Genomic DNA, 15,661 nt, shown 5'->3' on the forward strand with positions numbered 1-15,661 from the left:
GTATGCCCTACCATAAATAAGGAGCATCGAAGTAGTGGGTCAGTTTTGTACAAACTGTTGCTGTTCTTATTAGCCTGTTTCTCAGATTAACTATTAAATGGGGTAAAAATTAGCCGCTATTTTATAGTTCAGTGAGATCTAGGGGGATGCAAAGAATAGCTGATGCTGGAAGAAGCAAAACGTCCTGGAGGTTGTGGATATTTTATAAGGATTTCCATTTCACAAACTGCCCGTGAATGTGCAATTTTTGTGGCTGGTTTATGGTGACCTATGTGTAGCTTTACATCATGTTGTCATGAAAAGGAGCAGTGCTCCTTTGCTTCTCCCACTCTTCTCCTTTTTGTCACTGGTGGGGTTAGTGTAGCTGTATCGCCCTGGTCAAGCTGCTAGATGATACTTTTTTTTTTTTTTAATCTTTCTTGATGTTATGAAATAATTAAATGTTTTTGATATGGAGTTAACTAAACCCTGCTCTAAGGCTGTGTCTTCTACATCAGTGACAATGGAAAACTGTTATCTAAAGGATCTTTAATCAAACCGGAGCACCTTAGGATAGAGATAGATGCCTAATGCTAAGAAAGGTGGCAGTCCAGCACAGGGGTCTCAGTGTAGTCTGCTGTCAGCTTGGTGGATTTCTGGCATGGCTGCAAGAGTGACATTCAGATGAGGTTTCTTCTGCTTTCAGACAATTTCTCAATATACAACCACAAAGTAGGCTCTACCTAGTTGAGCTCATGTTGATCCAATTTTCACTTTTTTCCTTTCTCTTTTGTTTTTAAGAGCCTTGATATTTTGTTCAAACTGTCATTTGTAGTCCAGTCCCATTAAATGTCCTTGTCTTTGTCTCTGAATGGTAGGGTGTGATAAATGTTTTGCTCATTTAAAAACTGTTAAATAATATCAGTAACAAAATGTTCTCAATCAGTATACTGAGTTGAAACCCCAATTTTCAGTTCCTTTTGAGGAGAGAGGAAAACGAAAACTGTTGATTAAAAAACAAAGTTTCAACAGAGATAAAACCCTTTCTTTAATATGCAATATTTTTAACACCTATTAACGTTTTTGTAGTTCAGGCATCTTGGCCAAAATGTTGCTATTGATTTTAATGTAGTTTGAGTAGTTTCATATAATATTCCTGTGAGTCAGATGAGCCCTGTTTTGGCTCAGGTATCCTGTACTTACGTGTATTTTAAATTTTACTTATTTTTCTCCATAGCTGAAGTGACCAAGTCTGTAATTAGGTTATCAACCAGGTTAGTACTTAACCATGTTGATAACTAACAAGCTATAGGCAGTCTACAAGGCAGAGGTTGTTTTGTAGCACTGCATTGAAATGAGCCACAGGCATTTTGCTTTGCTATCTATGGGGTTAAAACTGAGAGATTCATGTGACATGGGTTTCCCCATTCCTCTGACCCCAACATTTTCTCATTAGGTTCAGCATGAAATCAAAGTCTTTAGAACACCAAAATTTCTCACCAGTAGGGAAGGGTTGAATGTATCTGCATTAGGCACAGTTATCAAGTGACTGACCTTAGATTAAGGAAAAACAATTAGATCAGGACCTTTTGGAAAAAAACCGGAAATGTGAATTAAACCCAGGAGTATTTTATTGGTTAAGGTGCCTGCTCAAAACTGTGGTAACACAGCTTTAAAGTTCCTCTTGTCTGTGAAACATGACAGGAACGTGAGTCAGAGTTATGTATCCGAGGTGAGTGCTCTAATGTCAAGGCTGTTTTTCTGGAATAGGTATCTCAAAATCCCATACTGGACGCGTTTCCCTTGCAATTAATTTGAGTAGACAGCCAAAAAAAAAAAAAGATTAGCATTGAGTTTGGGGCATATGGTGCTCACCTGGATAACAGGTAAATAGGCATAATACATTATTTAATTATTTATAAGAAATAGAAAAATTATATTCTGCAGAAATTAAAATATCTATCTTGATATTAAAATATACTGATAAAGGAATGGGGCAGCTGGTGTTTTACAAAAAAAAAGAGGCATAAATCTCTAGTCCACTGATGGATTACGGCCTAAACTGAGAGGGTTGTTGTTTTATTTTTGGAATAAGGCATGATCTGATCTTTTTGAGCGTAAGGGGTAATATTCTCTCTATTTTTATGTGACTATTCTGAAAGAGCAGTCCAGAATTAATTCTGAAGGGTTATGATCGCAGACACTCTGAACTTACAAAGCAGTCCTTTGAGCGCAGATTGTGTAGTTCATAATTTGGAGTTTGGTGCTTCAGTAATTAGGAAATGTGAATTAAACTTGTGACTGGAAGGAATCATTCTTTAGCCAGGTAAAGAAATAAGACTGATTCCTCTGTTGCCACCACAAAAAGTGTTACTGAATGGTTTGGCATTAAAACCTCCTTAGAGGTTTTATATATAGAAAGTATATTATTTGAGCAATAAGGCTCTTAACTTCAGAACTGTCCTCAATCAAATATATGTCATTTGAGAGCTTATTAAGAATCAGAAGGCATGGCTTTAAGATTCTTTGAAAAAGAGGGAAGGAGCCTTAAGTAGCAAAATGTAAATATGTAGCAAAATGTAAATATGAAATAATTATTAATTAATTATTTGCCTAGTCCATTTATTTAAGCAGTATTAATGTTTGATCATTTCTGTTTAATAGAAAATGGCATGTTTAAATTATGTGGCAACTGTATTTTTAAACACTGTAGAACAGGGTCTTTAATTGGAAAATGAAGTTTTGCTATCAAAATAAAGATCTTATAGTTGGGAATAGTTCCGGGTTAGCATATTTTGCAGAAATCAGTGGTGAATACTGTCTATCAATCTGACAAAGGGTTAATGGTTAGAAATTATGAGTTTTATCATTTTTATAAATCAAGGGGTGAGTCAAAATGTGGGCTTTCTGTTCATCATTAGAATACAAAACTATCTGTTGAAATCAATTAACATGCATATCTGATGACTGATTGTATAAATATGAAAGTCAAATAATTGTAATCGTTAACCATGGCTTCAGGTCATATGAGTTGTCAGCTCAAAAAAAACTAGAGGAGAAGAAGGTTGATTTGCATATATTTAATGTGGCAGGCTGTACATGTGGGAATTTGAGATAAACCTTTGCTAGTAATCTGCTTGTTTTTATCTAAAAATCGACTAGGAAATGTGGATCATAACAGCCAAGTGAGCTCTGTGTTGTATGGATAGCAGTTGATTCAGTACCTTGGAATTTGACATTTTACTATATGTCTTAATATGTTAAAATTGTTATTTTACTGAGAGACAGTTGGAAGAAGCTGGTTAAAGGATTTATTCAAGAAATATTTAAAGGTCTTGCCAAACGCATGCTCAATACTGAACCTGTAACTCTTTGTAAGACTGGATTGCTTTAAGAGCCTGTAGTTGGATTTATGCAGTATCTATCATAAGCACTTTTATTCCTTTTTGTGATAAAACAAAAATCAGCGAGACAGGTAATAAAAATACAATAAAAATTCTAAAGGAATGCAGTCCTAAGTCACAGAAGTGTCTTTCTATGTGGAGTGATCAAGAGGCTCATTTTTAACTTAATTGTTGATTTATAATAAATAGAGGAGTCTATAAAGAATTTGCACACTATTTAAGTTCCTGAACATAATAAATCACTGCAATCTTTTTTTTTTTTTTTAAATGTGTAATGCAAAATGTTCCATGTAACTTGTAAGGATCCAAAGACTCCTTGGAATTTGAGGCAAAGCCAGGAATTGAAACCTTACATTAGCTATATTTTTACTAAGTGACTCTCTAGCATCAATTTGTCCCTGTTTTCATGCTTCTGAATATTTAAAATAACTTTTTCCTGGCCTAAATTTTGAATACTTACCTCTCTCTCCAGTTTCCTTTGGGCACTCTGTATTTGATGAGCTCTCAAGTGGAAGAAGCAACAGTACCTCCTTACAGCTAATTAGTACCTGCAGTTGACGACGTTCTCTATCGATGGCCTGCTAGAAGGTAGAGAGGACAGCAGGAGATTTTATTACTCAGTGCTATTTACTGGCATTTTTTGCCATTGTAAAGATTTGAAGTTAGTGCACGTATGTGGTACAATGCAGCTCCTTACATTGCTACCCAAATTAACTTGAATACCAGCAGCAACCCGGCCTCTGTTTTGCAGCAGGCTGCTTCCCAGCCTGGCACAGTGCTGCGCTCCCACCGCTGCCCTATTCCTGGTGTCCCTGGTCTGTAAAATGCCCTGGAATGGCCCTGTATTTGGCTGTAGCCTTGCACTGGCCAGTGTTTCGTGAGCTGTCTGGAGTAAAGGCGTAGACGGCATTACGTTTGCTGATGCGGGGAGAAGAGAACCAGCTGGCAGATCTGAGGAAAACACTCAAATTCAGTTTCTGTGCTTTACCTCCTGACCAGGGTAGGAATTGTTTTGATTGTGGAAATGGTAAAGGTCCCTGTTTCCCAGGTCATTGGCTGTATTACCTTCTGTCCGAGGCTTCTTTAAATAATTTCGGTGTCTATTTAAGCAGAGAATGATGGCCCTTTAATTGACAGAAAAAGTACTACCATGAGGAGATCAGTTCAGGAATCATACACAGAAAACAAAAATTAAACACTATGGTAATTAAAAAGCAGAAGATTTTTAAAAGGAAAAAATATATATATTTTTTAAGACAAGTCACCCTAATAATACTTCTATGTTCTACTATAACTCAGTAGTGAAGTGACACTTTCCCACCGGAAAGCTGCCAAGCAGAAGATGAATGAAAATGATTTATTACTTAGTGGTACTTTCTACAGAAAATCTGATTCCAAAATCTCAGGGTCATTCCTGAGCCATTGTGGATGGCTCAGGATTCATAAGGATCCCAGTGATCCTTAAAATCTTTTAAATCTGGAAAGGGTACATAGTGTTTTTTTTTGAGGCTCCATTACCTTAAAAAAGAGGGATGTGGGATATTTGTGATTTTTGTTTGGGAGGGTGGGGTACAGATGGGAAAGAAGTGTCATTTTTAGAAGGAGAGATCTTGGTAGTAAGAGAGAATACCATAGAAAAAAATGTGGTCTTGTTTGTCCCACTTCAGAAAAATATCTCCTGAGAAAGTAGTAGTTCAGGTTCCTTAAAACATTATGTAAGATTTTCATACTGTTGTGTTTTGGGGCTTGCAATATTATTAGCTCAAAAGGGAGATATGCTTTTTCATGATGACTATATTTAGCCAGGAGGAATAGTCCTTTTTAAAGCAAATTGAAATGAGTGTATGAGAGCGTGAAATTATCAGCAGAGCTGGTGCACATTTACATTACTTCTACATACTCCTTTGAATGACCACACAACAGAACAAGTACTTCATTTCCACTGTGTTGATTTTTCTTGACAAAACATGGCAGTCTATCCAAAGGAGGGTGTTTAGCCAAGATAAATATAAAATTTATGATTAAGCAAAGTGTTTCCTTATTATAATCCCTAAAGAGAATTTGAGACTTGTTAAATAAAATGTGCCAAGGTAATTTTAAGAGTGAATTGTCCTTTATACTTTTAAATGCTGAAACACTATAAACTATCCCTGTTTGAGATCCTGACAGATGAAGCAACATTGCTTAGTGGCTTCCTTTGAACAAAATGGCAAAAAAAACATGTATGTATATGACATGTCGTTGAATAGGAACTTCGGGCTTGATTTATTCATTCCGTATTACAAGCCACTACAGAGTTTAAGAATCCACAATAGTGACGTGGCTTGAAAATCTGTTTTCCGTAATGTGTGTTATGGTAGGAAGCAAATAAACCTCCTTTTAGACAGCACAGATAAAAATTGATAATGTGATTACGCTTCTGGCACATTTCTTTAAATGCTCTATCTACAAAATACCTCTTGGAAGAAAACTGTGGTGACTGTCAATATTATTCATTAAAATAAATAGGGAATGTAAACTGATTCAGGAGATCAGTGAGTTTTGACCTCTGTGGTGTCAGTGTTGGCTTTGGAGCACAGTGTGATAATTAAATTGTGAATGTACTTAGATAGTGGATATTAAATGGTCTCGTTGTGTTCTTTCAAGGACTATGAACTTCGAAAATCAAGGATAACATTAGATGTCAGCCAAGTATTTTGTCCTTCTCATGGTTTGTCTTTACATCTGAGTTAGTGCCAATTTGCACAGATTGTGTGTCAGCTTAAATACAAGAAACAGGCCTCAGTCTGCTTGAACTCGTTCCACCAAAGACTTCTAAAAACTTTTGGTAGTCTGCACACTATAATGGTTGTTTCGCATTAAGTTGCTTTGTAGAATTATAAAACAGCTTTTCTTGTGCTTTCAAATAAAATGTTGTCATCCACTAATGAATGAGATACCATCTGTAATAATTAAGGTTATTCTACTTGTTTTCCCCCTGCAGCAAAACTTCTGAAGGTTTGCAGAAGCTAGTGAGAGAACCACCAAGGCGGCGATTGCGGCACTGTAAGTTCTGTGCTTGCCGGCTGGGGGGGAAGTGAATTAAGAATGTTGTAAGGGGATTTTCATTTTGGGGGGAAAAATGAGCTACATAAAGGGATTACTTGTAAAATACAGAGCAGGATGTATTGTAGCAATCGTGTTAATAATTTACAAGGGGAAAAAACTGCAGTCTTGTAAAATCTAAAATTGTATCCTTATGCGGTGTAATCAGGAATTTACCAATAGCAGTGAAAAATACTTCTCTATCCACCAAAGATTGATCTAGTTTATATACATTTGTTTATTTAAAACTATCAGAATTTAGAAAATCATTGTAGTTTTGCAGGTTTGTCATTTGTTTTAGTGACTTATTGTTTAGGTTATTTTGCAGAATTATTTATTTGCTGATTTATTTATGTATTTCATTATTTATTTATTTGATTATTTAGTAAATTATTTATCTGATGAATTATTAATACATCTTCATGACATGCTTTAAATTATTTATAACTTAATTTTGAGTTTATTGCTTTTCGACGCTGCATTGTTACTGACTAGTTTTGATTTTTTTTTCTTTCTTGGTTCTTGAAAATTAAACTACTAGCTCTAAGGCAAAAATGTATTCTTTGCAGAATCCATAGATGATTTTCAATAAGTAATTTACCAGGTAGATACTAATTTTATTTAGCTTTATTTTGCTTAATACTGCTTTTCTACTTCTTTAGCTTTTGCTTCTATTATTTCATAGGTGTGTCAAGATCACATGAGTGACATTTAAGGAACAAAGATAAATGTTTGCTTCAAAATGTATAGAAACAGAGTTGTTCTGTTTTCCCGTTGTTAATTAATCTTTAGTTATCCTTAAAGTTTACTGCCGATATTTTTGTCAAAATGAAAAGGGTGCTTTTTAATGAGCCTTTTTATAGCTGAACTAATATATTTAACTTCTGCTAATAAATAAAATAATAAAATTCTACAAGTAATTCATGTGGAGAGTTCCTTCTTACTAGCAAAGTTTTAAATATATGGAGAGAAATGACAGTACCTTTAGATATTGTGGACATGTAGAAGGAGATATTTCAGAGTGGTAAATGGGTTACATTTTCCTCCTCCCACTATGTTTTTTTGCATGTATAGGAATTTATAAACTGTAAAAATGTAGTATATCTGTGTTGCTATATGTAAACTATTGTTCCGTGTTCACAAAGAATCATCCTTATCTCACAGCATACTGCTGTGAAGCCTGTTATTACATTGCTGTCTTTCGCCAATTAAAAAGGTCTGAAGTCTAGTCTTTTTCTCTGGAGAGCCTTGAATAAATATATAAAAGCAGTGCAAAGGGTCAAATTTAGGCTTCATATTGGAGCACCACGTCCATGGAGTTTGCAGCAGGTGCCTCAGATCAGGATTTGAGTGGCAGTAAATTTTCACTGAGGTGTTTTTTCAGGAGCTGTAAACCTTATAAACCTTCTCTGAAGTTACCTATTTGACTTGTGTTTCCAGGAGTAGCTCCTGCAGCAGTCTGAAGCCGCCTTGTAGGGAAGTGCTGTGACTGACACAGGGTTTCAGAGCGCTGAAGGAGCTTTAATGAATAAGGGCAAAGCAGCAGTTCCTGTGGAAAAGCGCCGTGCGCATAAGATGGCCTTTATTCTATGTTTAGTGCCTGTAATGGATTACTATATACTTTAAAGTTTTAACACAGCATGGAAAGGCTGCATTGTACATTTCAAGTTTCAATGCTGCTGAAATACAGTAGAAATGGCCTCTGTAGACAGGTTTCACTATAGAACTTAAATTATGCATGTGTATATCCAAATTCCTTATTTTGAAATATTGAATGTATGAATATTTAATTTGTATCTTGCTTTAGTATCTTCATATGCTTGCCTTAAAGGAAACTGTTTCCTTTGATTTATACACATGGATAAAAATGTGTGTACAGTATGTATCAATGGTTTTTCTCTCTGCAGCATTAGATGAAGAGCTTTAGATAATGATAGCTACTGATTTTTATTCTGCAGCTTGCTACCATTGTACAAAACGTAAATTTGTCATATTTGTTCTATTAATCTTCCTTGAATTTCAAATTCATTTGCCGGAAATATTTTCTTAATTACATATGTTCAGAAAAGTCAAGTATGTTGCACATCCTAACGATGCAGTATTTTTGGTCTGTGCACAGTAGCGAAGCCCTGAATATTCTCATCATTTGGGGCAGAATTTTAATCCGAAATTTACATTTCTCTTTATTTGAATGTTTTGACTGAAATGGAGAACTCCAAGGGAGTTCCTGGATGTATGCTGGTTTATGTGACATGGTCTATGAATTTTTGTACATTCACTCTTATTTCCTTGCATAAATGAGATCTTATTGTTCAGTAAGACCTATTATATGTGGTTACAAAGGTAAGTGCTGTCAATACATTCTGCTACCAGATTCTCAGAGTATGAAGCACTTCTTGAAATACATGCTACTGCTGTTATAGGGTAATATAACGCAGCTTATGTGTTGGCACTGAAAGTAGCTACTCTATAATGATGACAAGTGAAAGTACAGCCAAAGGTCACATTAAACAAGAGATTTCTTTCACACCTCATCCATTTTCTGGATGGTGTATGAAAATAGCTCTGTTCCCTACACTACTGTATTTTTAAAAAGATCCTGTCTTGAAATATTTTTTATGCCTTGTATATTACTTAGTTCACATTTTAAGAAATAGACTGTAGAATTCTAGCATGCTAACTGAGGTGCTACAGAGGTGTTTAAAAGTAGCCTAATTTGGGTGCAGCTGGGCAATATAAGTAATATTTCAGTTTACTACATGCCTAATTTTTTTTAGTTCATGAAGTTGCTTAAAGGTGCTTCAAGTTTTAGAGGGAGAGCTATTTATGTTCAATGTATTTATATTAATATTACATGACCATAACTATATTCTTTTTCTGTGTCTTTTTAAGAAGAAAAATATGGATTTTTTTTTCCCTGAAAATTGCAGATTGTTTTTCAGAAATAGAAAAATCATATCTCCATTCTGATAGACTGTTCTTTACCTCCAATTTAAAGAGATCCTGTTAGTAATGTGAAAGGATAATTTAGATTGTAGGCTCAGTCAGTCTTATGCTGAAACAGCCAACGAGGATGCTAAAAAAAGAGTCATTTTAAAAATGTGAATAGTCATGTATTAGATAATGAAAATGAAGCTGACTTGTTTCGCAGAGGTTGCTGAGCAGTTAGGAGATGCTCGTTGGGAGACCTAAATCTGGTGTATTATTGATAGGTATATTTCTGTTCTAATCTAACTCCATAGAAATCATAGAAGCCATATTAAGCTCCTCTTCAATTTATTCCATACAGATAAAAGAATTTACATCTCATGAGTCATATATTTCCTGTTGTATCTTTAATATATCCATTTTTAGTATGTTTCTTGCCTCTGTTCTCTATTGGTATGCTTAGAGGGTCTGTGTGTAGGAGCCTGTTATTTCACCCATGAAGCAAGGAGGAGTTCAAATCAGTAGCAATGTGCCATTGATACTAAATGATGTTTCTTCTTACTACAATAAGGCCTGATTGTGTTGTCCTAATGACACTAGCTTGCCTCAGAGGATGGGGATTGGCACTCTCACAAATCAAGCTTTACAAGTGTCAAAAAAGCCTTGAGGAGGAAATACTAGAAAAATACTCCAGTATTTGAAACCGAACACATGCATTGGATGTATAAAATGAGTATTCAATAACTTAATACTTCTGTTTCACTTTGTACGAGAGCTTGTTTTCAATGTGTTTTGGATGTTATAGGATGGGAGACTGATTGAACTTGACATGGAAGCATGATATTTTAGAAAGAAATTATAAGCTTTTAATTTTTTTTTTTAAAAAGCTAAAATGGAGCTTGTGATAAGATTGAACCTTAAAAAAATAACTGAAGCTAGCAGAAATTCTTCATGTTCCTCAAAAAAGTCTTTGCAGAACTGCGGAGAATGTTGGCAAGAGGGAAAAGGTATCGCCAACAGGAATTGCCACATCAAGTCCAGATTATGCTCTACATCAGGGTCAAAAAGAAGTAAACAGCTGTTCTTGACTTGAACTAGGGGGAACTGGGGAGATAATAGTTATATGAAGATAGGAGTTTAAGGAGAAATTGTGCAACTGTGAGCAGCAATACTATGGTGATAGGAACTTCCAGGCATAATCTTGGTAGCAGCAGTGGGTTTTTGGGAAGACCAGATTTTTTTGTGTTGAGCGTCTTTGAGCAATAGGAGAGATAAGGAATCCTATTTCACTATTAAAATATCCTGTTCTTTAAAGCATCATATTTGTTCGTACATCTTTCTCTACATAATAGATTTACATTTTTTTCATATGAAGGAACGTTAGAAGGTATTACAGTTGATGGTTAAACATTCACCTAGTGCATCATGAGTTTTAGCTTGAATACTGCACCACAATTGCCCATTCTGTGAAAACCTTTTCAACATCTAAGCATCTTTATTAGTAGTTACACATGTAGTTTTTTTATTATAGTCACTCTATTTTCATTGTATTATATTTTTCAGCAAATCATAGATTCTCAGATGTTCATAATGTGAGTTCTGTTTTAATGTTTTTGTATTTTTTTCGGTATCTCCTCCCTTGGTTCTCTCTATCTGTACAATTTTTAGAAGGTCACTTGCCATCATACTATCTGAGGGTTTTTGTGAAGAGGATGCACCTCCTGTTTTGCTGGCAGTGAAGCAAATTACAGTAATGGTTTATATTTCAGTAATGGTGTGAATATTATATAAACCTTAGGCAATCTTTTGGGTTTCTTTAATGCATGTTAACTGCAGGAAATGAATAACATCCAAAAGATGACCATCAGTTCTCGAGATGTATCTCATAGAAGGTCTAGGAAGTTTTCAGTGATTCTCTTTCTCACTGAAAAGTTTCAATGAATTAGACCAAGTCTGTATGAGGAGCACTTTGTTAGCTATTTATCCTAGTGACACATTTTTACCTCAGATGCAACCTACTATCAAAATTATAGTCTTGCTAAAACCACATAGTCTTGTCCAGGCCTCTCCTACTTCTGCCTTCTAGAGCTGAAAGAAGCTAAAAATCAACTTTGCTAGTATAACTTCCCCTTATTTGTGTAAAGTTAGGCCACACTTGAAACACCACCAGCATACTCTATCCTGTCATGCATAAGTATGCTATTTTATCATATACCTAAGAACTTAAGATGCACAGCAGAAGGAGCCACTAATGTCTTGTCAGAAATACAGTGAGGATGCAAGAAGTTCAGTGAAGGCTGTGCCTTATATGGTGACTTGTCTCTACTATAACATGTTTATTCTTCTGCTGAACTTCTGATCTTGAAAACATTTGAGCGTAACTTAAAACAAGATGATAGCGGCACTGAAGTTGATGAATATATTCTTCTACAGCATTATATTTAGTAAACACTGATTTTAGACTATTTTTTTTATCCCAGGTTCTTGCATTTGTCATATGGTTGTAGCTGGATTTAATGTTCCCTACTCTGTTGTAAGGATAAACAAACGTTAAAAACATCCCTGATAGTTGTTGTGAAAAGAATCAACAGAAATATCAAATATAACGAGCTTTATCTTTTTTTTATATTATTTCTCTCTCTTTGCAAATGCCATGTTTCAGTGGCTAGAGCTGTCAGAGAACCTAGGCGTCTGTGATTGTTCCATTATTTCATATTTCTATCAGTCAGTTCTATTTCCAATATTTGATTTTAAAAATCAGATTTAGGTTAATGCTGCAAAACTTGTTTTTTGTACAGCAACCATTAATATGAATTTTACATGTTCGAGTAAACAAGTCATTCCTTTGGAATTACAATATCTATTGATAGACAGAAGGTGGTGTGCATGGGTAGGCTGGATGCTTTGTGTGTAAGCTGTCCTTTGACATTCCTCATAATATGCAGTCATCAAATGAAATTATTGCTATTATTTGACTAGGTAGGTAAGTTCACTTTTTTCTGTTTATATGCAGAACTGTTTTTGTTACAATGCTACTCTCCATTTCCCTATATTATATCTATTTTTACTATCTCTTTTGCTTCAAAAGAGAATGCCCATTACATGCTGAAACACATTCATTCACAACTTCTAAATCAATGCCTTTAAATATTTTCTATTTTCTTTGCCATACCTAATTCTTTTTAATAAATACTTATACTATTTAGGAAGGAGAGTAAAAGTAATGGGAATGGGAATGAGAAGTGTATTTGTATACTGGCTTAGAGAGTGACCGTACTGTATGCATGTGCATGTAATACATTCTCAGAACAATTAGTGAAACTGCATGCACATCTGAAGACTTATTCTGCATCTTCAGTAAAACTTATTTTGAATAAGTAGCTAATCTATTGAGTAGAGTTGTCCATTGAGTCTAAAGATCTTTTTCTGTACTCAGTCGAATCAAGATATAATCATTTGTAATTTCTTCTCTTCATGAAAAGGAGTGATGAATAATATGATTGGAGAGAGCGCATGAGTCATGAAATGGGTAGTTGGAGAATCATGGAAAAAATCACTTAAAAAGACTCTCTTCTGCTTACCAGGATTCATAATGTGTGTTCAGTCTTCCCTAACATATCCAGAAATTGTGATAGAAGGTTTTTAATAAAAGCCTACAATGGTTGGACAACAACTCTGTATTCACTCAATTCTAACATTGATGATGGGTTATAAAAGAAAGTCCTCTAACTCTCAGCTAAAAGTTTATCCAGTAATTGTGGATAAAACGAAGATGAACTGATGCTTAGTCTTTTCATTCCCACTTGAGGGGGAAAATAAAATGTCTTAAAATATAATACAAATAATACAGAGTGAATGCAGACCCTATGGTCCCAACTGCATGTGCTGTGAAACAGCTTTTAAGGGACTGTTGAAATATTGATAACTTAGTAAAGCACTTCAGAATTTTCTTTTTTCTATTTTGAACATAGATCTACAAAGCCAGTCAATATTTGTACTCATTTTTAGGGGGGGTACAACTAGGCAAAAAGAAAGTAAAAGTAAGTAAATGGCCTAACTTGACATAACTCAATCCCCCAAAATTTATCTTGTTTTCAACTTTTCTTTCAAACTAAAATCATGAAGCATTTATTATATAAATGGCTCAGTATATTCAAGCACCAATTTAGTGTCCCAGGCAAGAGTCGTGCAAACAGCTGTTGTTCTCCCTGCAGTGACCTGGGCTAGGCAGCCTAGCATCTGCCTCTGTTTTCTCTTCAGTGACCCAAGCCAGATTTTTTCAAAGACTATTGCTGATTTTTTCCCTGCAGTCACTCATGCTAATTTCTTTTACATGCTACAGCTGTTTTTGAAACATCTCTCTCTCTCCCTCCCCCTTTTTTTTTCTGACTCACTCTTTCTGTGTTTTTTAAAGAGGTGATTTTTAAAATTCTTGAGTAATAATAAACATAGGATTGTTCATCACTTTTGTTTCAAGGCACATGTCAACGCCATAGGGAAAAGGGCAAATAAAATCTACTTCCACAGGAAGAGCTCCCCTCTCTCCTGAGGTTCTTATGGACAAAGATCCTGATCTTGAACTGAATTATTTCTTTTTCACTTAACAAGAGAGAATCAAGGTGAAAGTGTTGGAGACTTGGAAAGGTGCAGGCTTTGCTTTGTAACCCCATATTAGATCACAGAGTTACCATTCTTTTCATCATTTGTGTGGATTTTTATGAATACTCTTTTATAGTGGTTATTTTTACAGCAAACTGATTTTGAATATTAGTTTTGGAAGAAGAAAAAATCTAAGAATGCTCTGCATAATGAAAGTCTGTCCCATTTATTGTAAGCTGTCGAGGTGAAGTTCTCCTGTAGAAATGTACTTAGGATTCATAACCTTGGCTGGCCTTGCATACCTACAATCAGCTTGGATTGCTATTCTGTGCTGGTGGTGCTTGAAGCAGGCTTTTGATAGCCCAGTTAAATGTGTCTCTCTGAAGAATTTGAGAGTTTGAACGTATGCATTCGGTCAGTGGTGGGTGATGATTTATATACCCCAGAGAGCACTGCTATGAGAGCCAGGGGGTTGGTTCCTAATTCACTGCTGCAGGGGCCTCTGTGGCCACGCTCTGCATCACTTCCTTTGGAGATAACAAATATACTCAGCGCTAATGCAGATAAAATTGAACTTAATTGCTAAGCATTTCTTATTATTATTTTGTCAGGATATAAAAATGGTTTGTGGTGAGGAAAAAAAAGTGAGGAAAGGAGACTAGTTTGATGGAGGTGAAAAAGCATGCCAAGACTTTCTTGAGAAAGAAAAAATCTGGGAACCTATGTATTAGTTACGGCTGTTTTGTCAAAACTGACCTCTGCCAGCATGCTTCTTGTTTGGGGATAAATTCAATTATAAATTTGCCTGCTTCTCCTTTGGGGACATACCTTGTAAACAGACATTATTAATTATAGATATACCCATAACTGATTGATCCATGAAGATTCATTGTCAGCTTCTCATGTGAGGAGATAGCAAGTATTCTTAAAGAGATTGAATATTTCTTTGCATTCTTGTAGAAGTAGTGAAGGTTTCAGTGAAATTTTATAATTGATTATGTTATATCTGATACACTGTTCTCCTTCAGCTATTTCAAGGCTGAATCCTGAATCTGTTTTTTTTTTTTTTCCCTACCCCCCCCCCCCCCCCCTGTTTTAGCCTTTTGTTTTATACCACTGGCTATGAGTTTGAAAGCTCGGGCATAAGAATATGAACAAACTTTAGAAATGAAGTCTGGACAGCTGGATTCTTTTTTGAATCTTTAAAGAAATCTGTATAGCAATAAATTTTCATTATACACTAGCATTCAAAATGGGGAAGTATTCAATAAGGAGAACAGTGTGGTCCAAGCAAAAAAGATGGTGCATTTGTCCAGAAAGATTCCATTACACATTGGTTTCAGAAATAAAATAATAATAATAATAATAAAGCTTTTGTGGAGATCTCTATTTATATGACCTAGATCCAGGTTGCCCAAACAGCAGGCAATATACTTTGTAATTTTTTTTATTTGGCTATGAGATGTGCTCTCTTATGGATCTAAATAACTGACTCCTTGGCCAAATAACCTGTGGCCCTGTGATTTGTTGCTGGGGTCTCAGTTGTTTTCTAACAGACTTCCCAGGATGCATCATCTGTATCTAAGAAGACTGTTTTTTGAAGGCTGTTTTGCCCTAGTTGTTGGGAAAGCACAGAGATCAATATCTTCTTGCCTGTGGTTCAGTTT

At 35.3% G+C, this 15,661-nt stretch overlaps 1 protein-coding gene across 1 annotated transcript in view; it reads left to right on the plus strand.

Annotated features, from left to right (window-relative positions):
* Positions 1–6,368: 6,368 nt before the first annotated feature.
* TBC1D5 (TBC1 domain family member 5) overlaps positions 6,369–15,661 on the plus strand; it is a 265,333-nt gene continuing 256,040 nt past the window's right edge. Inside the window, exon 1 of the mRNA XM_088521207.1 lies at positions 6,369–6,428. The gene's annotated coding sequence lies outside the window, so the exon portion shown is untranslated. The remainder of the gene's footprint in view (positions 6,429–15,661) is intronic.

This window comes from Tinamus guttatus, unplaced genomic scaffold (genome assembly GCF_059628265.1).
Source record: "Tinamus guttatus ecotype Peru unplaced genomic scaffold, ASM5962826v1 Tinamus_guttatus_pri_ptg000115l, whole genome shotgun sequence".
Taxonomy (NCBI): Eukaryota; Metazoa; Chordata; class Aves; order Tinamiformes; family Tinamidae; genus Tinamus; species Tinamus guttatus.